This window comes from Thermobia domestica, chromosome 3 (assembly GCF_964235325.1).
Source record: "Thermobia domestica chromosome 3, izTheDome1.hap1.1, whole genome shotgun sequence".
Lineage (NCBI taxonomy): Eukaryota > Metazoa > Arthropoda > Insecta > Zygentoma > Lepismatidae > Thermobia > Thermobia domestica.
This window is the reverse complement of record NC_137456.1, coordinates 136247000-136272935: the sequence shown is the minus strand read 5'-3', so window position 1 is coordinate 136272935 and position 25936 is coordinate 136247000.

The following is a 25936-nucleotide window of genomic DNA, read 5'->3' as shown; positions in this document are numbered from 1 at the left end:
CTCTACTTATCTCAAAATTTTGTGATCCTTAATACACGGTCGTATCAAGTGACCGGAGATCTAGAAATGGTCATGACAGTGGAGGAGAGCTCAAGGGAGAAGCGAGAAAACTGTTCTTCAAATATTGAAAAAAATCAGCTTTTATCTCGAAAACAAAACCTTTATTGACTGACGTGAGCTGAAATTCAGTGGTGCCATTCGGAACATCAGCATTCGAATCAAAGTGCACTTTCGTTCAAACTTACCTCGCTGTACGGCTATTTTTGGAAGTAAACCTAACAATATTGGTACCGTTGGAAAGATAATATAATGCTCTACAAACTTAATTAGGAATGTTTTTTCCATATCTCAACTTATTGGGGAGATACAGAGCAAAAAAGAAAATATTAAGGACAAAATATGTCAGTTTTTAATGTTTAAGTTAAATTTTCCGAAAACCCGTTGGTTCCATCCAAAGCATGAATAGACAAAAGCGTAAAGCACACCTTAGATATAAAACCAGAAAAAGAAATTCATTAATATCTTGATTAGTTTCGGAGATATGGCCTTTTATTTGAAACGCTTATTTTATAGCTTCAGTAGAAGGGGTAGGGGGTGTACAGGATCTAGAATCGGGGTGTACGGGCATCAAGCGACCGGCGGTCTAGAAATGATCAGGATAGTGGACTTGATGATTTAGGACCTCCGGTTGCTTTTACTTTCTCGGATTGATCAAACTTCTTATTTTGGAGACTTTTCCAGTTTCTTTCTCCCAACTAATACTACTTTTTCTCCAAGTTACGTCAATTGCACGTTATTGGATGGAATACTGTCCCTATAATACTTAAATTGTTTTAATAAATCGAAAAATATTAAATCTAGGCACTGCAACAGGCAAAGGTCTCTGGGCTGGTAATGTGGATCAGCATATCAGCCTTCTCACAAGGAACGGAAATGAACGTGTCATCTGGATATCAGAATGAAACTGGTCCATTCGATAAACATAACAAAGATATGTTCATGCTCAAAAAATTAGGTGCCATGGACACAGGAGTAAGTCACTGGGGCCCATTAATCCTGTTAGTATAAAGAAAATCGTAGACTCGCAGTGGAATAGCTATTGTATCAACACTGTTCATTGGAAAGTCATTGTTTATAATTCATTCTCTTCAGCATGAAACAAGCTTCCCAGAGGCGTTCTGTGTTGGGGCCTATAACATACTTGAACAAGGAAATTGAAAGAATGTCGGAAAAAATCTCTCTAGAAATCCCTCCCATCAACTTTCGGCCCTTCTTGAGTGGCCTCAGGTAGAAGAACACAATCCAAATGTATCTCGGAAAATATTATAAGGGATAAGAAATGAGTGTACCAAATTTTGTTTTGGTAGACCTAATAGGTACGAGGGGAAAGGTTGTATACCAATATGTTCTGTACATACAAAACAGAACCTATGACCTGGTCTATAAACAGAACATAATATTAAAAATATAAACGCGTTACTATTTATCCTGATATTAAGAATTGTACCAAATTCTCTGTAAAATGAAGCGCTTTCCAATAGTTACCACGCATATTGTTCCATGACATAAAGAGAGAATTTGGGGATGAGTCACAAAAATGTCTTCCAAAATAGCTTTATTATGAAGTTGTGTGTCCTCTGAAGCACCGCCGGAGCTGGTAAGAGTCAGTGTGCGAATTAAAGAACATTTTAATGGGAATAAAATGCACATGCGAGAAATTTAACATAGGGAAGTTCAAAACTTATGGAAGACATCAAATTCTTCAGAGGGGGATTTCCCTTCATTCTCCCTTTTAAGTCGCACACTAATAAGAGTACACAATTAAAATATACCTTGAAAAATACTATGAAATATACGGATAGGAGATATATCCTCAAAATAAGGGAGAAGATATAGTATGACACAGTAGGAACAGGATAGAGAACAAAAGAGCATGGGTGGGTTGCCAAAATATAAAAGCAGTTGCTGTTTAAAATTTTTGCTTCATTCTACAGAGAATGTGGTAAAAATCTTTATTTCAGAATACATAGTACTGCGTTTATATTTTTTATGTTATGTTCTCTTTATAGGTCAGGTCATAGGTTCAGTTTCGTATGTGCAGAGAGTATTGGTATACAAACTTTCCCCTCATACCTACTCGGTCTATTAAAACAAAACTTGGTATACTCATTTCTTATTCCCTATATTATTTTTCGAGATACATTTGGATTGTGTGCTTTTACTCGGGGCTACTGAAGAGGGGCCCAAGGTTGATGAGAGGAATTTCTGGAGGAAATTTTTCCGACGTTCTCCCAATCCTCATTCTTCAAGTACGTTATAGGTCCCAATACATAGCACCTCAGGAAAGATTGTTTCATGCTGAATAGAATGAACTATAAACCATATCTTTCCAATGAACAATGTTGATACAATAGCAAGTATACTTCGAGTCTACGATTTTCTTTATACTAACCGGGTTGCTGGACCCCAGGGACTTACTCCGTTGTTCATGGCACCTAATATTTTGTGCATGAACATCCCCTTGCTGTAAACGTCGCCAACACCTAGTGGAACACTTGCCGGTAAATAACGATCGTCGATAGCGAAGCGTTGAAGGATTGCCGCCAGTGTACCACTAGTGGTAGAGTTTCGTCTAGTCGAAACAAATATCTACAATCGGGGTGTTGAAGTTACCACCGGGTAGTAGCGAGGACTTCATTTCGGTCCGCGATCCTTCGATTCGTTGCGGAGAATTGAGAAGGGACCAACACGAACTATTGCCAGTCATGTGCATGCAGTTATTATTATATTTTTTCCCCTGACGAATTGTCCCTAAAGTGAGCTCCGGGGGTCAAGAGTACTCCTGCCTTTAGATTATGAAGTATAAAATCTTGAAATGAGTGCATATAATTGTATGAATTTAGATGACAACTGTCGCCGATCATTAGAAAGTGAATATGGAAGAATTATGAAATAAAGTAAATAGGAGCGTACCATTCTATTATAAAATTATATGGCAAATGCATTTTATCTTATCCCAAACAGTTATCGTCGAATATACACGGTTAAAGGAGCACTCTGATTATCCAAATTAGAGATGCATTCGAGTCGAGTCGAGTCGAGATTTAAGCCTGTCTCGACTCGTCTCGAGAAAATGTTGTCTCGACTCGTGTCTCGACTCGAAAATATGTTTCTGTCTCGACTCGTGTCTCGACTCGACAGTCTCTGTCTCGACTCGACTCGAATTCGAGTCGAGACGTCTCGAAATTCGAGTCGAGACAAAATGTACGAGTTAAAATATACGCACACATCAGCCAGACCATCATGACTAGCTACCTAATTGTCAGTATGTCGACTTTTGGCATGGATAAAAAGGGCGACACGTCTTGGCATACACGCAATGATCCTTGATAGGTCGCTGGAGAGAGCTGGCACCACATGTGCTCACTCAGTCACCTAATTCCCGTAAATTCCAGGAAGGGAGGCGATGTGTTCTGACGTCACGTTCAATCACATCCCACAAGGGACATCACTCAAATGTCCGGCTCCAATTTCAATGAAACTTTTTTTGCTGATAGAAGGCATGTATGCATCATTACTTGTGATGACAAATTTTTGCCATGGTGCATGTTTTCTATTTTTTTAAATAACTTTTAAGAGTTGTGATGTGGCTATTAGAGATTACCACAGAAGTCCCTTACTACCCTTTGTAAACGGAGCGTTAATGAAGAAAAGTGAAGAAAAACCATGTGGATACATATAAGTCCTGGGGGGAAGTCGTATGGTAGATATGACCTTGATGGCAGCCATCTTGAAATCCGCCATTTTGAATTAAGGTCAAGTTTTCAAAATGGGAATAGGGTAATATGATACATAATTTCGGGCTAGAATTTAATTAGAAAAATAATGGTGAGATTAGTTTTAAGATACACCCATTTGGGGGAAAGTTACCGGCATATTAATTGTTTTGACTTACTATGTGCGTAAGACCCTTCTTACTTTCGTCTCAAGACCTGTAAATCGATCGCAACGGCAGAGCCCGGTTTCGCACTAGTGTTTAGAAATCTTTAAACTCACTTGAGGCAATATTTGTGGATTATTGTATTGTATTTTGCCTTTAATTAAATTTGAACCCACTTCATGATCTTGTGTAAAGTATCACTAAAAGAGAATTTCTGTTTTTATGGAGAACGTAAGCATAGCAATTATAAAAGGTGAGTAAGGTGCGTATGTATTTATAAGAAAGTTTATTTTACGAGTCTTTTGTGGTTCCGCCAACCTATTCTTTAGTTGTTGTTTTTTTTTTTTCAAAACACTCATATCTCATAAATAAAAGAGCTATTATAAAATCTCTTACCACTATTCTTTAATACTTATAAAATTTTATTTATTGTAAAAGCACTGGCGAGATATTTCTTATCGCCCACTAAAATTATGGTGGAGCTCCTTCGTGGCTAACGGTTAGCATACTTGCCTTTGGCGTGGGAAACCTGGGCTTGATTCCCGGTGGGAGTTCATGAGGTTCGGATTCCACGTTAATCAGTAGGTCCACGTCTCACATAGCCTCGCTGCTGAACGGGACGTTAAAATCAGAATCAATTCAACTCAAAATTAGGGTTTTGACTTTATTATGATGTCATTAGTTTAAACGCCCAACTGCCCAGTAATTATAAACATTGACTACATTATAAAATTGTAATTTGTGACGACTAAAATATCAGAAATTAAAGATTATTCTTTGGGTTTTGGAACATTTTGAAAAACGTGAAAAACTGGTACTGCACCGATACAACACACCTTTTGGATTTGTCATTGTATAAAGTGATACAAACTAAAGAAGAATTACAACTTTATGAAATTGTATTAGGACTTATTATTTAGAAATAAACACCAAATAAGTGTAATAGTTCATATCCATATCAAATACCAAGTTTATGATGAATCAACTACACAAAGTAGGATCCAAAAACGCTCATTGCAATTTGTTCCATCCTTCAGTCGAACCAGGAACTGAAACATAAAGAGTGACATTTTCTTTTTAAAGATAAGCATTCCAGCTAAGTATTGTGAAGGTTTATGTCAGTAGAAGGAATTGCATTCCATTATACAAGCGCAATTTCACAACTTTATGTACACATTAATAAATATCGAACACCCTTGTCCATATGATTAGCGTACGCGTCTTTGGTGCGGGAGACCTAGGTTCGATTTTCGATGGGAACTCCTGTGGTTCTGAACCCACGTTAATTTGTAAGTTCACGTCTCATATAGCCTTGATGCTGAAAGGGACACTAAACTCTAATCTAATACTAAAGACAAATATTTAAAGAAAAATGATGACGCACCAAGATGACGTGAATTTGGCTATCAAATCCATTTTGTGTTTTCAGTTATTTTCTAGTAGTATTTTTTCTAGGCATCCTTTCAAAAGACAGTGATGCAAATTTCGTAACTGCGAATTCCTGTTAGAAGCCATGAAATTATCCGATTAGATGCAAAATTTCCCGTCCACTAAAATAGATACCGTAAATTTACAATATCTAACAATAAATAATTTTGAAAGATATCGCTTTCGAGGGAAAAAATGAAGTGAAATCTTTGAGTTTTACGTCCCACGGTTATGCCGGTTAGGCTAAAGGAGAGGGGTGATGATGAGAAATTAGTGAAATCGTGGAATGAAGAAAGTGGGAGGAACGGAAGAACCCCGAGGAAACCCACGCACACGGTGTTTGTCCACCACAAAGTTCACTTGGTACGAGCTGGGATCGAACCAGGGTCCCCAAGCACCAGAGGTGAACGATCTACCACTGAGCCACCGCGGCCCCGCTTTAGAGGGGCCATGACGTATAGTTGAACTCATTCTCGTAGTATGAAAGGCATTATTTATAATTATGCATGATAGGATCACAAACAAAATTTAAAAATATTATGTGCATTTTCTTTTAACAAACATTATATTGTCTTTTATGGTGTGGAAGGGAATGTTATGTTCGAAAAAAAAAAGTCCTTAACACGATTCTTGTTGCTACACACTGCATGTTTCTAGCCACAGAAAAGATGCAGCGATAGGTAGGCTATTTTTCAATTGCTTTACATTAGCTTGATGTTTCAAGTCTTTTGTGTGTTTCTGAAGTTCACTTTTACCACAAAAGAGCTCAATATTAACATGTCTTACATAGCTTTGGTTCGATTCTCAACACGGACTGCAACTACCCGTTAAATTGTGCATCCGAAAGGCACTCTTTGTTAAACCTCGCTTATCACCGCTCATCTTAATAATATATATAACTTCACCTCGAAGCAAATGTTGCATTTCTCTCTTTGATCCTAACACAAAACAAAACTAACCACAGCTGTGACACGAAGGAGCTATTTCAAAAAGAAATAAGCTGTGATTCATAGAGATGTGTACCAAATGATAGAAGTATAAAGTATTGTTTTCTTTCCTGTTTATTGATATCAGTTGGTGTTCTTAATGAGTTTACTCATTAGTTTAGAAAGAGTATATATGGAATTTGGACATATGTTGTACGTATTCTCCTGAGAAATTGATGAGACCAGAAAAATTATAAGGACAGATGGAATAGGTTTAAGCGCATCTACGTGACTTTATCAAATATTTATTCTCCATAATGGTACCACGCGGAAAACTTGGTATAGGCCTACTTTTATCTTTGCCTCCCTCTGTTAGCTGTTTTGTATCATATATATCGGATGGTTTTGATATTTCTTCTGATCATTAAAACAACAATGGTACCTGTGTGCGTGCAGAAATGCAAAAGCACAAGGTAACTTCCTATTTGTTTTGGAAACAGCAAACCCATTTCACGTGTGCGAGAGAAATTGAGCACAGCGAGATCGGGTGTTTACTCACGGCCAGTTCGCAGCAGGAGTCCATGGTAAAAATTTGGCTATCTCGAAAACACTCGCAAAACCTTACAAATACAAAAGACTGCGCTTCAAAGAAAGTTTAGACACAGATGTTTCAATTTTCTTTTAGCATCGTTCTTCAGCAAAAGAGTCGGTTCATTGTATTCGAAAAAGAGAAGGGAGAAAGGGTGAATTTATATTTTATGTGGGGGGTAACGTTGTAAGTAGTATAAACAATACATACCGCTTCCGACTCTGTACGCATACACTAGCCGCGGAGTTCACACACACACACACAGAATCAGAGTCCTCACACACCAAGGGTGAGAGCTGTGCCACTGAGTCACAGCGGCCACGGGGCTAGGTCGAGTCCACTTTACGTTCATAGTTTCTTAGTACATAAATGTTACGATTATGAAATAGATTTTCCTTAATGAGCTGCATAAAAACAAAAGCTTTCGAAATGCATTAAACAATTAGCTCGATTTGAGTGTGAACTTAAAGTTATATCAGAGTGTAAATACGGATACGCACCAAAGCTCGAAAACTTAATACACTATTTCTCCTATATTGTCAGCATGTATCAAGCAATCATTCAGCTTTCATTTGAGAGGATGGAAATCGAAGGCCCCTGAACAACTATGTTACTAATGTGCGGAATGTATTTATCTTACAGTGAACTGCTTTGATGCCAAGTGGCCTAACTCCAAAATTGAAATTTTCCAGGAGTGAAAGTTGAAGTTCAATATCTCATGAACAATCCATATTTCTTTTATGTTGGGAACCAAAACCATAACTACTGTATGTAGTTCATTGTTTTATAACTTAGTGTTTACAAAAATTCTTTTAAAAAATACCTATTTATAGAAGTGGATGGTACTTATCTGTACTAGTTCTTGGCATCCAAGCAGTCCATTTATTGTAATACTAGCTTAATATACCCATTCTTCGCATGGGGACTGTATTTGGAAGTCAACACCTGTGGAAGTATCACCATTCATTTCAGTGACCGCGAAAACTAAGGATTTGACACTAGTATCAATCAATATGGGCTATTTATACATGTCTCGGTATTCCTCAACCGCTGACACCCTTCCCGCATACAGTAGTAGCTGAATTTGCAAGTCATCGCTGATGGAAGTGTCACCATCGATCTCAGCGACCGTGAAAACTATGGATTTGACACTAATGTCGATCAATTTGGATTACTTTTACTACATGTCTCGCTAAACGCCCCCCTGAGACTCCCTGGTTCCAATTTTGACAAAAACGCTTCGCCTTAGACTGGGACCTGGACCAAGGTATCTGTGACCAAAATTTGGTAACTCTCGGTCAACTTGTCTGGTCCCCAGGTCGGTCCCAGTAAACGTCCCCCCCGAGACCCCCCTGGTTCGAAATTTAAAAAAAATGCTTCGTCTTGATCTGGGGCCTGGACTAAGGTACCCGTGACCAAATTTTGGGAACTCTCGGTCCACTCGTCTGGTCCCCAGGTCGCACAGACAGACAGACAAACACACAAACAAAATCTTTATTTTATTTATATTAGATAAGATATACTATGTAAAATAGTCTCGTATCATAATATGTGATGTACAACAAATGTTACATTATATATTATCCGTAGCTCGTGATATGCTGCAACATATTAAAGCCTGAGAATAGTTGGGCAAGCGAATAATCCAGAAGTTACGTAACCCTATTGCGTTCATGGGAACGAAAACACAATAATTATAACTATGCTAAATTACTATAGACTACCAACTGCTCATTCAGAGAATTTATGAAGGTCACTCTATCGCAATAGTTTTATACAAACTAGATTTAGACTACGGATAATAGTTTTATACAAACTAGATAATCAATTATTATTATTATTATCATTATATTTACAGTACAACCAAATACAACGACATTAACTATTAGTTCTAATTAACTGAATTGAGCTGAAAATTAAATCTTGATCTTTAAAGATTAACTATTAATTTTATGCGTTCTGTACCTTTCTAAAGGAATAAAAGCTGGAATTGGTTTCAAGGCTGTTTCTGAGTGAATATTTTCTTCAAAATAATATTAAAAATTATAGAAAGATTTTCGAGACGAGTCGAGATTTTTAAGAGCCGTCTCGACTCGACTCGTGTCTCGACTCGAAAATTCGAGCCGAGAAATACGTTTGTCTCGACTCGTCTCGAATTTTACAAAGTGTGTCTCGACTCGAATTTCGACTCGAATTCGAGTCGAGTCGAGTCGAGATTCGAGACATGTCTCGACTCGAGCGCATCCCTAATCCAAATTAAATACTTCTACTATTTATTCCTCTACAAGCAATGTTTTCTTCATTGCCTCCGTCGGAAAGTCAACAGAAAACGCGGCTAATGATCCAAGGTTGTTGGTTCACGCCCACCCTGAAGTACTTTTTTATATACTTTTTTAAAGAATATTTTTAGATTCGCGTTATTGTAAACAAATCACGCATATAGGCGATCTAACGTGTTTAAGGGGAGTAATTTTGTGGTTCATTGACGTTCCATCGCGTCTCTCCCGCTGGTGGTATAATTTTCAAAACGGAAATAGGGCCACCACGAATCGTCGCTGGGGGGCTGCCAATTTTTGGCTAGATGTCGGTAATGCCCATCTTTGGTCCACTGACTCTTATAGCATGGGGATATCTTTGTTATGTTTATCGAATGGTCTAGGTTTTATTCGGATGTCCGGATGACAGGTTCATATCAGTCAGTTTTCTGCTTTTTTTTTTTTTTTTTAATGAAATCCGATAAGCGTTAATTCAGTTTCAAGTAATCTTCCAATTGCTTAACGATGTCCAGTCAAGACTAAAAATCTTGTACGCTACCGGGAATGGAATCCAAAATTACACACACCAAAATTAAGCGTTCTATAATCATTTGCACAACTCAAATACTATAAAATATTATGCAAGAGTCAATACTGACGTTTTAATGGAGTCGATTGTTGTACAAATTCTACAGCTTACAATTCTGAAGGCTATCACTGTAGAAACAAAAATAAATAAATAAGTAAATAAATAAATAAAATCTGTCAGTATTTTTTGTCTTGTGCTAAGGCAATCCAGGTAGGATTGTTATATATATATTTTTTTTAAAAAAAAAAAGAAATTTAAATATTACAAATAAATTTTTCTCTTGGAGTTCAAAACTCGTACATATAAATTTTTTCTGCCTTTATTCAAAAGGTCATTTCATCAGAACATAATAAACGGTAATAAGAAGTTAATTACATAAACCTCTGGAATAATTAATTACTAGACAAGAGCTATATTCGAAATGGAAGTTGGCAGGATTATAACATTATTATAGACATGACGGGAAATGTAGGTCAAAATATATAAAGGAATTCTAGAAAGATACAAAATGCAAAATTCTTAGCAAAACGTGAGATAAATTTTACAGTTTTGCATTCAGAAGCTTTCAATCTGGTATCATTTAATTTACAATTCAATTATTTATGAGGAAGGGTCATTCCATGTCAAATCAGCTAATTTCAAAACATGACTGTGCTTCAATGTCTCAGAATATCTTCAAACTTTTTTTCGTACATTAATACCAATGAAATTATGCTAAATTAATTTTTTCTGATTTTTTGGATGAGAAATGGGCCAGGGAGAAACTTTTGAAAAATGAAAATTGTGCTTCAATTTCACTTTCCGGCACTCAGCATCATGGAACTAAAATTACCACAACTTCCTTATTTTTGAACTTATTTTGCTCATCCAGGTGTCAAATGAAAGCTTAACTTGCGCTCTTTCAGTAGATCCTAAGTAACCTTGCAAAAGGTTACACTGTCAAACATTAATGGGCAAGCAAAGTAAATTTTAGTTTTTTTTTTTTTTTTCAAATTGTGCCGTTGCTCAAAAGTTACAACTATGAAACTTTTGAAACTTTTGAAACTTTTTGGTACATTCATCTTAACACGTACTTGGTATGGTTAAAAAATAAAGAGGGTATTTTTTGTATTTTTTAATTATTATTTTTTATGTACGGAAATATCCAGTTTTAGGCTTTAAAACTTATTACAAATTGTGTCATTGCTCGTAAGTTACATCTATGAAACTTTTGAAACTTTCTAATAGAATCATCTTAGCACATACATGATATGGTGAAAAAATAAATAAGGGTGCTTTTGGTATTTTTGTAATTATTATTTTGTTGGTATTTTACATGTATAGAAATGCACAGTTTTAAGTTTCGTTACAAATTGTGTCATTGCTCGTAAGTTACAACTATGAAACTTTTGAAACTTTTTTAAAAATAGAATCATCTTAATAGAACTGGTGTAATGTGTAGTTTCGATATTATCATAATATTATATTTTTGTACTTTAACTATGACTTTCAACTTTTTTCCCAATTTCACCATCGCTTACAACTATCAACCTTTTGTAACTATTTATAGGATTAGTTTGAATCTACTAGGTATGGTTAAATAACAAAAATGGATGCCTTTTTCGTAATAATCTTGCGGTTTTGTGAATGGAAAATATAGGCCTAGCAATATAAAGGGGTTGAGTGACTATTACAAACCCTATCAATAAAAATAAGAAGAAATGAAATCTTTCAGTTTTACGTCCCACGATTATGCCGGTTAGGCTAAATGAGACGGTAATTATGAGAAATGAATGAAATAGTGGAATAAAGAAAGTGGGAGGAAACAGGAGTACCCTAAGGAAACCCACGCACACGGTGTTTGTCCACCACAAAGTTCAGTTGACGGGGGGCTGGGATCGAACCCGGGACCCCAGGCACCAGAGGTGAACGCTCTACCACTGAGCCACCGTGGTCCAAACAGAAATAAGAAATAATAGACTAATGTACATAGATGAAAACAATAAACATACGTAGCGGTAATACTTCTTAGAATTACACAGATTTACATACAAAATGTTGTGTCCTATATTTCACAGCTCATTCTTTTCATTGATAATATGATGTCTTCTTTTAATTTTGCTTTCAGTTGCGTAAGTCTGGGCTGATTGACTTGCAAGAGATGGAAGAGAAACTTTCCAGATGATATTTTCAAAAGGTATACAACAAAAGTCTTCATTTTCTGGCCAGTAGAATATAGCAGGCCCAGAGCGATTCATGAATTGCACTCTGACGTACAAAAATAATAATTACAAAAATACCAAAAGCATACTTTTTATTTTTTAACTATATCATGTATGTGCTAAAATTTGATCCTATAAAAAAAGGTTTCAAGAATTTCACAATTGTAATTTAAGAGCAATGACACAATTTGTAACAAAACTTAAAACTGCATATTTCCATACATGCAAAATACCAAATAATAATAATTACAAAAATACAAAAACTCTTTATTTTTTAACCGTACCATGTACGTGTTAAGACGAATGTACAAAAAAAGTTTCAAAAGTTTCATAGTTGAAATTTTTGAGCAACTACACAATTTATATATAAAAAGAAAATCTAAAATTTTCCTTGTATGCCCATTAATGTTTGACAGTGTAACTTTTTGCAAGGTTACTTAGGATCTACTGAAAGAGCAAAAATTAAGCTTTCATTTGACATCTGGATTTGAAAAATAAATTCAAAGATAAGGAAGTTATGGTATTTTAGTTCCATGATGATGAGTTCTGGAAAGTGAAATTGAAGCGAAATTTACATTTTTCAAAAATCTCTCCCCGGCCCATTTCTCATCCAAAAAGTCGAAAAAAAAATAATTTAGCATAATTTCATTGGTATTAATGTATGAAAAACAATTCGAAGAGAATCTGAGATATTGAAGCACAGTGCTCTAGGTGATTTGACATGAAATAATCCGGAAGTATTAATATTCTGCTTAAAACAGCTACGCAAATTTTTGAGATCGCCCATTTTTCTACCTTGGTTAATTTCTTTCAATTAACAGTTGAAAATAATTGAACCTAACAACCAGTTCAGTGATCCCTGCTTCCTAAAAGTTTCGTTCAAGGAATAACTCACTGATTGATCGCAAATTCGACTATTTTATCATAGGTAACAAATCTTATCTATCTGTCAATCAGAGATGATTGTTAAACGGAAGAAAATTCAGTTGATCGATCAAAGGTCGAAAATTCAATTGATCGATCAACGTTCGAAAAATTCAGTTGATCGCATACTGGACTGATCACAAACTGAAATGTACCGTAATCAACAGTATAACAGGAAATAAAAGTATACACCTTATAAGATGTATGAAACCCGTGTCCGATTCCACGTTAATCAGTGGGTCCCATCTCATATAGCCTCGCTGCTAAAAGGGACGTTAAAGTCAAATTCAACTCAAATATACACCTTATAAAACTGAAATTACTATATAATTGGTATGTAGGAAAAGACAATAATTATTGCTAATTCATTCATCAAGCCAAACAGTCACATTTAGCACAGTTCATTCTTTGTCTGAGATAAATTGCTTCTAGTAAGTTCATTTTCAAAATTTCCATCATTGTCAGGTAAATAGAGAGCCGAATTTTTAGATATGTAAATATTGGTGGTATTAAGAAATCAATTGATTGCTTGAAGTATTTAAGAAGGAAACGAAAAAGAAATCTGGCAATATAACCCATGTTATTATTATTACATGCTAAAGTGAAATGCTACAAATACCTCACAAATCAGAAAAAGATGTCTTCTTCACAGGAAGTATACTGATGACAAGTGGTAAATTGTTGTTGAACATGCGAGCAAAGAGACGAATTATTACAATTAATTTGATATAAGCGTTAATTTGTGGACAATAACATATGAATAACAACAAACGAAGTAGCTCGAGTATATATTTATAGGAACGTTGCAGAGAAATTGGTCCAGATGTTCGACTAGTTATGAGAAAGATTATAATATTATTGAAATGTTATTTGCTCAGAAATATGCTATACTAAAACAAATTGATATAATTGTTTCAACATTAGGTTGATAGCAAGACAGTCAGTGGAAAAATAGAAAAAAATTACTATAATCCACAATAAATAAGGGGAACATTGTGCTGAAGTCTTAAAGTGTGAAGGATTATTGGCCCAAAGAGAGGAGTCCATCAGGCATCTCAGGGGTATGGTTGTCGTAAATTGCATTTATTGAAAGCATGTGTACATGAGCAATGTATCACATTTCAAACGAATTACGACTAATAGTAAGCCACCGCGCAAGACGAGAGATACATTGTTGCTAGATGAACTCGAAAGACGAAAGATCTCTCCATGTAAAATATTCAAAAAGAGAATCTAGTTGACGAGTTTATACTTCTGTGAAGGAGAATATTCTTGTAGTAAACCATAATTTAGAACTGACGTGAGCATTTAAAGTAGAGAACTCTTAGAAGTCGAGTAAGACAACAATGAAAACCACTTACAGCCAATATTCTGTGCATTGCATTAAGTAATTGTCCAAAACATGTTTATAGATAGAATCTATATCAGGTTCAAATGTTTAATTCGTGGGAGTTCTTGGATGGGAAAGGGTAACTCAAGTAAGATGATTGAATGAAAATCAGCAAAAGGGAGAGGCTGAGGTTTTGTGGTAGTAAATTGTAGACCGCTAAGATACTGGAACCGTGGTATATAGTTTATGGTAGGTTGGTAGAAGTACCAGTAATATCGTTAAAATACGCATAAACATTTAACTGTTGAAAATTGTGTAAAGGATTAGAGTGAAATTGAACTAATCTACATAGGAGTAGTTCCAATGCTAAACAAAATTAGGTAATCGAATTAGCACAGCCTTGGTAAATAGTCTCCTCATAGGGAGAGAAGGGATAAGATGACCATTTGTTTGTATATAAAAAGTTGTATATTATTATAATCTCTGAATAACTTATAAAGGCAGTGTGAAATTTACAGAACTGTAAAACTTAAATAAATCACTGTTGGAACAGGTTGTCGGAAGCCCGTTCATAACTTAATGTAATGAGACCTGCAATCATCCGTTTAAATAAAAAGAATAATACTTGATATAGCTCACTTTTGGAAGGGATATATGAATGTTAGATATTGGGTGCAACTAGGAAAGAAATAATTAAGTGACACGTTGAAGTCGTTTTATCGCAATCTTAGTAATATAGGTTATATATATATATATATATATATATATATATATATATATATATATATATATATATATATATATATATATATATATATATATATTCAGCACTATGATAGGTCGATAATACTGAACTGATGGATTGTTTGCCTATTTTCGTAATAGGCATACAACATTCGTGTTCTGTAAACCAGAACCACCTGCCTAAAATTGTTATATATATATCTCACCAGAATGGGACCAACGTGCTGTATGAATCTATATTTTAAAATTGAAAGTGACTATATTTGTGACTCTTAATTTCTTGAACCACACGACCGATCTCCATCAAAGTTTCAACACTGCTGAGAATCGGGCTTGGGAGTGTTTTTATCTATTCATTTTGATGGTGTAACTAAGGGGAGGGGGAGAAGGGAAAATATAAAAAATAAATAAAACTTAATAACTCTTGAACCGAACGACCAATCTTGATCAAATTTTCAACATAGATGGGATTCTTGCCTGGGGTGTTTTTTTTTTTAATCATTTTGCTTAGACGGAGCAACGCAGGGGAGAAGAGGAGGGAAAGATATATGGAAATCAATATACAAGATGCTAATGAACTACATCGACAAACTTTAAAAGATGATTTCCCATATCAAAATGAGAGAAAACGTTTATATGGACCTGTGGGGTAAAGTGCATAGTTTCAGAACTAGAGTTGTGCAAAATTGCGAAAAAGCCAAATTTCAAGAGGCAATATTTCGAATTCGAGAAAACGTGGATCCTTATCAGCGTAAAGGAAGTCACGCATACGTAATCCAAAAATGCATATTTCATTAATGTTTAATAGGTGTACAGAGTTTCTTATAAATGAAGAAAACGTGAAATACACCGTGACGAAATACATCGAATCACACGTTATTCCGAACACAAAAATACATTTAGCTACCGGTTCCTACCACTTCTGACTTCCCTCCGAAGCATTGGATGTCCATTGTTGTCAAGGCTTACCTCCTGCCTACTTTGGACCCTCCTTGAAATCAGGGTATGTCTGAAGACTGTATTGAGAGCATATCTGAGAATTACACCCTGTGGGGAATACAATGTACACCTATTGAAAATTGACAAAATATGCACTTTTGGATTATGTACGCGTCGCTTTCCTTAAGCTAATAAGGACCACCATCCACAGTTTCTGGAATTCGAAATAGGGCCTATTGAAATTTGGCTTTTTCGCGATTTTGGACAGCCCTAGCTCTGAAACTATGCACTTTTCGCCATAGGTCAATATGAACTTTTTGTCTTATTTTGATGTGAAGAATCACCTCTTACAGTTCGTCGGTGTAGTGTATATTCGGATTAAAATTTTCAAATTTTCATGAATAGGAGAGGAGGAGAGGGACTATATATAAGAATGAATAAAACTTAATAACTTTTGAACCACCAGAAAAATGTCTATCAAACTTTCAACATTGATAAAGTTTGGACCTGCGATGGTTTTCATCATTTCACTTTGACGGTGCAACGAAGAGGAAGGAATGGAGGGATATATATATACGAGGGGGAACCCAATAAAACGGGAAATTCGTCGTAACTTCTTTATTTCTCAATATTTTTACACCAAATTTTCATCACCTTCAAAGTATTGTCCATGGACCGCAACGCATTTCTGCAAACGATCCTTCCATTGTTCAAAACAGTTTTGAAAATCACTTATCGGGATCTTCTTTATGACCTCCAGCGATTTTTGTTTTACCTCCTTCACAGTGGCAAAAACTCCTCCAGTGGCTTGATTGCTGCTTTGATTCGGGGTCATAGCCATAGCACCACGATTCATCATCAGTAATCCCCTTGGCAAAAAAGTCAGGGTCCTCTTTGAGCTGATTTTGAAGTTCAACACATGCCTCAAGTCGACGCTCCTTTTGCTCGTCTGTGAGAAGGCGAGGGACAAATTTGGCTGCAACCCTTCTCATGTGCAAATCTTCTAATAAAATCCTCTGAATTGAACTCCACGATATTTCAGACATCTCACAGAGTTGATTAATGGTTCGGCGACGGTCTTCACGAACGAGGGCATTGATTTTTTCGACGTTTTCGTCAGTTCTTGCCGTTGAGGGGCGTTCTGAACGGGGTTTGGTCTTCAATTGACAGTTCTCCATTTTTAAAACGTGCAAACCACTCGTATACTCTGGTTTTACTTAGGGCAGCATCCCCATAAGCAGTCTTCAGCATTACAGTAGTTTCCGCGGCCGATTTCCCCAACAGGAAACCAAATTTCACAGCCGCATCGATAATCTGCCATCACGTTTTCGCCGAACTGGAAAAAGATAGTTTACTAAACAAACTCTCAAGAGCGAACCGATGCACTCACAGCGACACAACTTCGCACACTGACGCAGGTGACGTGATCGTAACGGTCAATTGGTACAACAATGGGTTCCTCCACTCTCCCTCCCCACTGCAGCACAATTCCCGTTTTTTTGGGTCCCCTCGTATATATATAAACGAAAATGGAAGTGTCTATTTTTGTAACTTCATCATTCTTAAACCAGCCCATCTATCGCGATCAAATTTTCAATGTAGATGAAGTTTGGAAATAGCATGGCTTTTATTATACCACTTTGCCGGTTCAACTTAGAGGAGGGGAAGGGGAGGGAGATATTTAAAAATGATTGAAAATGCCTATATTAGTGTCGAATCTATAGTTTTTGGAGTCGATGAGAACAGTGATATTTTCGGTGCTGTTTTGATGCTTCTCCCGTAACTTGGGGGAGGAGGAATGGAGATATATAAAAATGATCGAAAATTACCAATATCAATGTTGAATCTATAGTTTTCCGGGTCGTTCGGATGAACAATGACACTTCTAATGCCGTACCATGAAACATGAGAGAGGGGAATATATAAATATAAATAATTGAAAATGGCGGTTACTACTATCCATTTCATAAAGATAGGCCCCTGACTTTGAGGTGCTGCTGTGACGTCCAGTCAAAACTTATACTGCATTGTCGTACCTCGTTGGAATTGTTGGAATGTTGTCTTTTCAATACTTAAGACATACAAATTTTCTTTGTACTGTATAATGAGAAAAAATAGAAATTAATGAAAAAGTGCGTATTTTTTCGTATTTTTTTGGTAAATCAATGTTTGTAGGACTATATCTCGGAAAGGAGTTAACATGAAATAATTTCCTGTACAAGATATGTAGATGCATATATTACCTGCAAGTTCTGAAAATTTCATTACTCAACACGTAGTAATTATCTTGTTATTCAGCAAAAAGTGAGACATCATTATCTCTGAATTGCGGCGGTGTATTAACATTCTGAAAAAACTTTTAGAAAGATCTTAAAGTAGCTTTTTCAACCAAACTGTTTTGACTTGTTTTAAAAGATAAACAATCACAAATATGATATTATGATTTTCTCTGCTTTGCGCCCTTTGCTATCACAGTTTATACGGAGTGCTACGTTGCCACATTTTCCTGACGCGTATACACTCTCAGCCGGACGGGTATTTAAACTTGTTACGCACTGTCCGTCACTTTTTAGAGATATTTTAAAAATGTAATGTCTCCACAGATTTTAAACCAATTTCTTAGAAATTAACAGGATATACAGTAAATGTACCAAGTGTTCAAAATTAGAAAAGCGAACTCTTATCTTGTTTGGATTTGCATGTGATGGTCCTCGAAAATTTGTTGATTTTTGTCAGTTCTTCACTTATTGCACGCAGTACAAAATACACTTGCACAGAAACAAAAACACGCACAAAGTTTATTATATGATACAACCTTAGTTGATATGTAATATTGAGTTTACAATTCACAGAAAATCTGTTTTCAGATCTAAGAGCTCCAAGCTACATTAGAATCTGCCTTTGAATAGGAATGACGCGTTTTTTTTTTTTTTCCGGCGCAGCCTCAGGTTTACTTGAAACAGAGTTACTATCTTGTTCACTCCCGGATACGCCACTGAGCACAGAATAATCAATGTCCTTACTATTAATTACTAACTCATAACCGTCTGAGTCAGAGTCATTCATCAGTTCTGCAATTTCATTATCGCTAAACATTTTGCCTCTTCTTTTTGTAATACCGCCGCTCGTGAAGGAATATCCACTTTTTTTTTTTATTTTTTTTTAAATCAAAAAGCACAAGATATACTCACGAAAATATAAATGCCCGTTCGTCCATCTCATTGCAATGAACCCATATGATATGAATGCGTGTGTAAGTTTTTGACGCCTACGAACCGAAGGGAAGTATTGAAGACTTAATCAGTGCGACGTGATTAGACGCAAATACAGCTCTCGTCACCTACTCATTGCATTTTCTTTCGTTGAAAGAAAACAAAGGACCCATTCTGTGTTACTGTACATTCGGCAAGGGAATTGATCGCAGAACTTGGGTGAACACGTGATTGCCAAGGCACATTTCTTTTTAACCTTTAACATGTTCGTAAGCTGGAGAGTGTGTAACTGATAGATCTTGAGGTAGAAATGAAGCAATTGTTTATAAATATTAGGGAAGATAGCAGGAGCAGCGATGAGTCAACAAAGTCATGACTAAAGTGAATGAAGTAAATAGATTAAGAGATGAGTTTTTGGATGTGTTACTTCAACGTTTTATTTCGATTACATTGAGATGTGTACACTCACGTCCAAAATTATTGTCGCATATCTATAACTGTCTTCTTGTAAGAATATAATTTGATAATGATTTTGCAGGGTACTTTTAATACTGATACTATATGTAGAGTCGGGAAATGTATATTTGTGGTAAATTTCATAGGAAAAGAATACGAAAATTAGCATGAGTAAAACAAAATGTTGCTAAATGGATAAGAAAATTTTAGTTTCGTTTTATTGTTCTTATTTACTGCTCTTTTGACATGAAATTTTCCACATAGCCTACATGTCTTTGCCGATTATACACATACTAACATTATAAGAAATACCAGGCGAATTCGTTATCAAATTATATTCCTACAATAACATATTTATAGACATGCGACAATAATTTTAGACATGAGTGTACATGCATTAATGTTTTTATGATGTTGTGAAAGGTTATAATAAATACTTTTTCCTATTACATTCTTATGAAGTAGGCTTCGCGCTACAAGCTTCCTGAACGCGACAACACTGCACGACAGCGTTGCCGCACTTCCATTTACTGTATGCTGTTTCTTCATATAAGCGCGGGGAATTTAAAGATTGGGTTGCAACATGGCTCACCGCTTAACGCAGAGAACATGTTGAAGTAAACATATTTTTTTAAAAAATAAATACTCTACCAACTAAACCCTTTTTTGTTAATAGTTCCAAATATTTGGAACACTAGACTTCCAAATTTTAGCAGGGTTGAAAAAAAACATGTTTTTTTAAAAAAAATCAAAAACAACGTTTTTTATGTTTAAAACATGTTTTTTTTGTTTAAAACGTTTTAAACGTTTAAAACAAAGTACTTTGTTTTAAACACCAAAATAACACGTTTAAAACGTTTATTTTGTTTAAAACAATAATCTAAATATGCATATATATTACATTTTTTCATTCTTAGATATTGCTTGCCATCTATATTCAACCGCTAGATCAAATTTCGGGAACTTCCCTAATCTCGATCCGCCCAAATGTTCAATTCTGGAGAAAGAAATTGGCTTTTTCCCGATCTCCGTTCACGAAATATGTAGTTTAGTTTCTTTGTGTTACGTTCTACTGGTCGTCTGCATTCTTAATCTTTAAACGCCCATTGACGCAACTGCTGTGTCAGGGCTTTAAACCTCAATGCCTCAGTCTTAAACCTCAAATTAAGGCTGGAAGATGGTTTTGTTACCAATTTATTCCTGAAAGATGCAGCTTTGCTGGTGTGCATTTTATGTATATGGGAGAAGGGTAAATATCGTGTTTTTTTTCAACAGTTTTTGGGGGGGCCATTCCCCCTCTTGGGGGATAGATTCATAAAAATTGTTACGTGAAGCAATGAAGTAGGACACTACATGGTAATATGTATTTGTACTTCTTGCTTATATGGGGGAGAAGGGAGGGGGTCAAAGTTAGCTAGTTTTTGGAGTAAGTTTTTTGACGTAAATTACATTTATTTTTACAACAAACATCAATAGCTCAGCCTCTAATTAAGCTAGAAAGATGATTTGGTACCAAAGTATTTTTGAGGGTAAAGCTTTCCGTCAGTTGCATTTTATGTATATAGGGGGTGCGTATGTACGGCCGAGAAACGGAGGATGAAGTTCGTTTTTTTAATTTTTCATCAAATTTTTTTCATCAGGTTTTGGCGGGTATTCCTCCCTCCTTTGTGGTACATCCATAAAAATTGGTATGTGAAGCAATGAGGTAGTCCCCTACATGATAGTAACTTGTATGTGTACTTGTTTATAGAGGAAGAGAGGTCAAATTTGGTTAATTTACATATATTTTCGGGACAGTCCCATATAACACAAGATATATTTCACTGAAGTGGTCTAGAAGCATAATTCTTGTTCGTAGACATGATGTGTGCAGCAAAAATGATTTGCATATGGACGTGGTACTAGTGGGGGAGGGGAGAGAATGTCTAATTCAATGAATGTTTTCTGCGCATATTCTTTTTAATATTTCCTACATAAAACGTATTCATTACGCAATGGCTACCATTTCTTACATTATTGTCACAAGTATGTGGTCTACACATTCATCATTTTGTCAGCGTAGGGTGGCTGCAAGGTTGCCAGGGCCCCGCAAAGTCAATATTTCCATATTTTTAATGATTTTTTATGTCTGTTTTTTTTTTCTACGAATACGGCAGGAATTTCACGAATTTTGCCTCATTGGAATTTGTGGTCTATAAGCTTTCCAATGATGTATAACTCATGACTGATAATTAGGGGTGGTCATCAGAGCCCCGAACGTGAGAGTCTACCATTTTGTTAAAATCCCTGGCGGGAGTCTAGAGTTAATTGTGTTGTTATGCCGTAGACACTAATCATTATTAGCTACCCATGTTGCAGATAGAGATGTATCTTGAAAACTGTTTAGTTAAAATATGTCTTTTGCTCTTTGTAGGCTAGTCACTGCTTTTTTCTATGAGTTGTATTGTATTTGTCAGAGCATTTCTTCTAGCTTATGATGTGAGAACTCTTCATTATTATGGAAATGATAGTGATCAAAAAATACCCAAGTTTTGAATTTGTGAATTTGGAAAAAATAACTGAAATCTTTAAGTTTAACGTCCCACGGTTATGCCGTTTAGGTTAAAGGAGACGGTGATAATGAGAAATGAGTGAAATGATGGAATGAAGAAAGTGGGAGGAAACGGGAGAACCCCGAGAAAACCCACGAGCACGGTGTCTGTCCACCACAAAGTCCACACGGCGCGAGCTGGGATCGAACCAGTGACCCCAAGCACCGAAGGTGAACACTGTACCACTGAGCCACCGCGCCCCCTTTGTGAATTTGGATCTTAGAATAGTGTATAGTGTGTTTAACCTCCGTTATTCTTGGAAATTAAGAAATGTTGAAATACTTCCTTTGAATTTGTTTGTTTAGTTATACGCACATTGATGTGCAGAATTTCGTTCAGTAATTGCTGTTATAATAAGAATATAACTCTGCTTGTAATTTACTCCATACACAAATCCTGCGGAGGATGGGTTGTTTGTTAGAAAATTAAATTAACTTAATCTGATATTTTAGTAGTTTTAAACATGTTCAACCACCATCGAAAAAAAAAAACACGTTTAAAACAATTTGTTTAAAACGTTTAAAACAAACTGAATAAAACAACAGCCCTCGTTTTAAACATGTTTTAAACACTTGTTTTAAATATTTTGTTTTAAACATATCAACCCTGAATTTTAGAACAGTATTTTGTACGTTTCTCTACCTACCATGGTAAAGGAGATCAGAGCTTCGCACATTTGTTTTAATTACACAAAAAATATCAAGTGATGAAAATTGAACTTTTCACAACTTACAGTTAATGGATGCATCTACATATTGTACACAGGAAATTATTTCACGTGATCTCTTTTCTGAGATATAGCTCTATAAACATTGATCTACCAAAAAAGTACGAAAAAATACGCACTTTTTCATTAATTTTTATTTTTTTCTCACTACATAGTACAAAGAAAATTTTTATGTCTTAAGTATTAAAAAGAAAACATTCCAGCAATTCCAACGAGGTACGACAATGCAATATAAGTTTTGACTGGACGTCACGGCAGCACCGCGAAGTCAGGGGCCTATCTTTATGAAATGGATAGTAGTGCCGAATCCGTAGTTTTCAGGGTCTTTGTGATGAATAATGACACTTCCGTTGCAGTTTAAATCCAAATTCTGGCATGCAATATGGGCGTGGAAGAGGGGGAGAATTATAAATATGGTGGAAAATGACAGATATCAGAGAGCGCTTTACTAGGCCTAATAGTAAAACGTGACTGACTTAAGAAACATATTACTATATTTTTAAAAAAATAATCCAGCGAAGCGGATAATTGATGATAGTTATTGATAAAACAAATGTAAAATGTCCTGGATAGATATCTGGTTTGCTGAAGTGAATTTGATATGATTTGATTTTTAATTTATTATCCCTTTTAGCAGCAAACCTATATGAGACGTGAACCTACAGTTTAACGTGGGATCCGAACCACATGAGCTCCCGCTGGATCTAATATTAATCTGTAGATCCACATCTGATATAGCCTCGATGCTTGAAACGGATGCTAAATTCGAATCTCATCCAATCCAAAAGTTTCTCTCTGTACTTAGATCGCATATAACTTTAGAAATGTTACATATAACTGTTTAAATATTGACACTGTCTATTGTAATAAATATTGTTTAATGACAATGAAAGTATTCTATTCTATTCTTAAGATAAGTAAGGATAAGAGTAATAAAGAAAAAGAAAATACGAAAATATGTATATAATAAAAAGTAAAAAAATACATGAATGAATAACCATAAAAAAGTTAAAAAATAAAAGATAATGAAAATAAATTAAATGTAGTGTACATAATATATACAGGGTTATTATAAATGATGGACCTATTTTTAAAGATGTGTATTTTTTAAAGTACAAATCCAAAATGAACAATCTTTATACCAATGGAAAGTGGAAGTTTCAAAGTTTATTTTTACAATACATTATAAATGTTCAATATGTCCACGTCTGCTGCACGGCAAACATCTATGCGGTAGCTGAACTCGTCCCACACACGAGCAAGTATATCTACTGTTACTGAGTGCACGGCAGCTGTGATACGGTTCTGCAGATCGTCTAGAGTTATTGGTAGAGGTGGGACGTAAACAGTTTCCTTAACATAACCCCATAAGAAGTAGTCACATGGGGTGAGATCAGATTTGTGACTCACTTCTTGCGAACTCAAGAACGCAGAAAACCTTGTGCTCCACGGTAGCCATCTCACTCACAACTGAGAGGGAAACGAATCAGCGTTGCCAGACTCACAGCTCGGAATTATTCCAAAACATGATCGAAATTATGCTAGATTTGGTCAAATTATGCTAGATCCTCATAATTACTAATTCAGAAGTTTTAAAAGAAAAAAACGAAGTTGAGATGCGATAACGTAACTTAAAATACGCAGAGCGCAAGAATGCGTGGATAGAACTCAATACTGCACGCACCAAAGCTTTAACTCAACTAAACTGGTGCAGTCGTTGCCAGACTCAATGGCGTATATATCGTATAAATGAATGTAAAATGTTTGTTTACATATTTTGAAAGAAAATTATCTCGCAGCATAAGCGGAGTTGGGAATTGTCTGCTGGGGGGGGGCAGATTTTTGGTTGGTCTCGGACCTTTCATTTCAGGACTAAAGATGATAATGAAGTCAGAAATAAAGATAGTGAAGTTGTCAAAAAGTTGGGAGGAGAATGGCCCCCATAGCTCCGTCCATGCCTGGCAGTTAAAGGATTAGAAAACCCTGGGTGGAGCCCCCCCCCCAAAAAAAAGGCCAAAGCCGTTTCTAACTTACTTCGGAAAATGAGACTGACTGTATGAATTAATGGGAGAGGATACATTTCTGCCGTTCTTTTTCTTCCCACGACCAACTTGTTTCTCATCTCCAGGTTTTGCGGCTTTTTGATAAACTTGCTGAAATTATGCTAGATTTGAGCAGGATGCTAAAAGCAAGATTCTAGATGCTAAAGACATGCAAATTATGCAAGGTCTAGCATCATTATGCTAGATCTGGTAACGCTGAAACGAATGGCGGCCTATTACCGCGCGAACTCTACCGGCCGCTTCGGGAACCATCATTACCCACCGAAACTTTCAACCTTCCTCTTTCCATTGGTATGAAGATTGTTCATTTTGGATTTGTACTTTAATTACTACGAATTTTTAAAAATGGGTCCATCATTTATAATAACCCTGTATATAAACCGAAGAGTAAAACCAACAATGATGAAATAGATGTTAAGAAGTTCGATTCACTAAAGCTTCTTTATTGGTTTATATTTAGCCTCTCTTGTAAGTTCGTCTGTCTCGAAGACAAAACATCTCAAGAACTAATCGATGGATCACCATAAATTTTGGCCAATATGTATAGGGTAAGAAATTAGGAACCGAGTTCGGTAATAAAGGTAATTCATCCAACGGAAGTGGTAGAAACCAACCATTTCCAGTTTTAAAGTTGATCACCGGAAATAAAGCGAAAACTATAAGAGATCGCAAAAAGTTTTTATTTAGGTGGGGGGAGGGGAGGAATATGTTTACCAGTCTAAAACTATGTATTATCTTCTCTCTTAACCTGTTATGCAAAACCGGAAGTTGCACAACTCAATCGTTTTAACAATGATCAACATAGAGTAAAAATAGTAGTAGTTAGCTAAAATCAGTTTCCTGCAATCAATTAAGCGTCCCAACGATACATTCCACTCAAAATTCTTCCAGTTTTAATATTAGTAAGCCATACAAACCAAACTCCTTTACGTAATTTACACATGACATTGTCAGTTATAAACATTACAAGAGTTTCACGTTCCTACTATAACTTTAGATCTTTTTCGATCAAGAATCTTGGG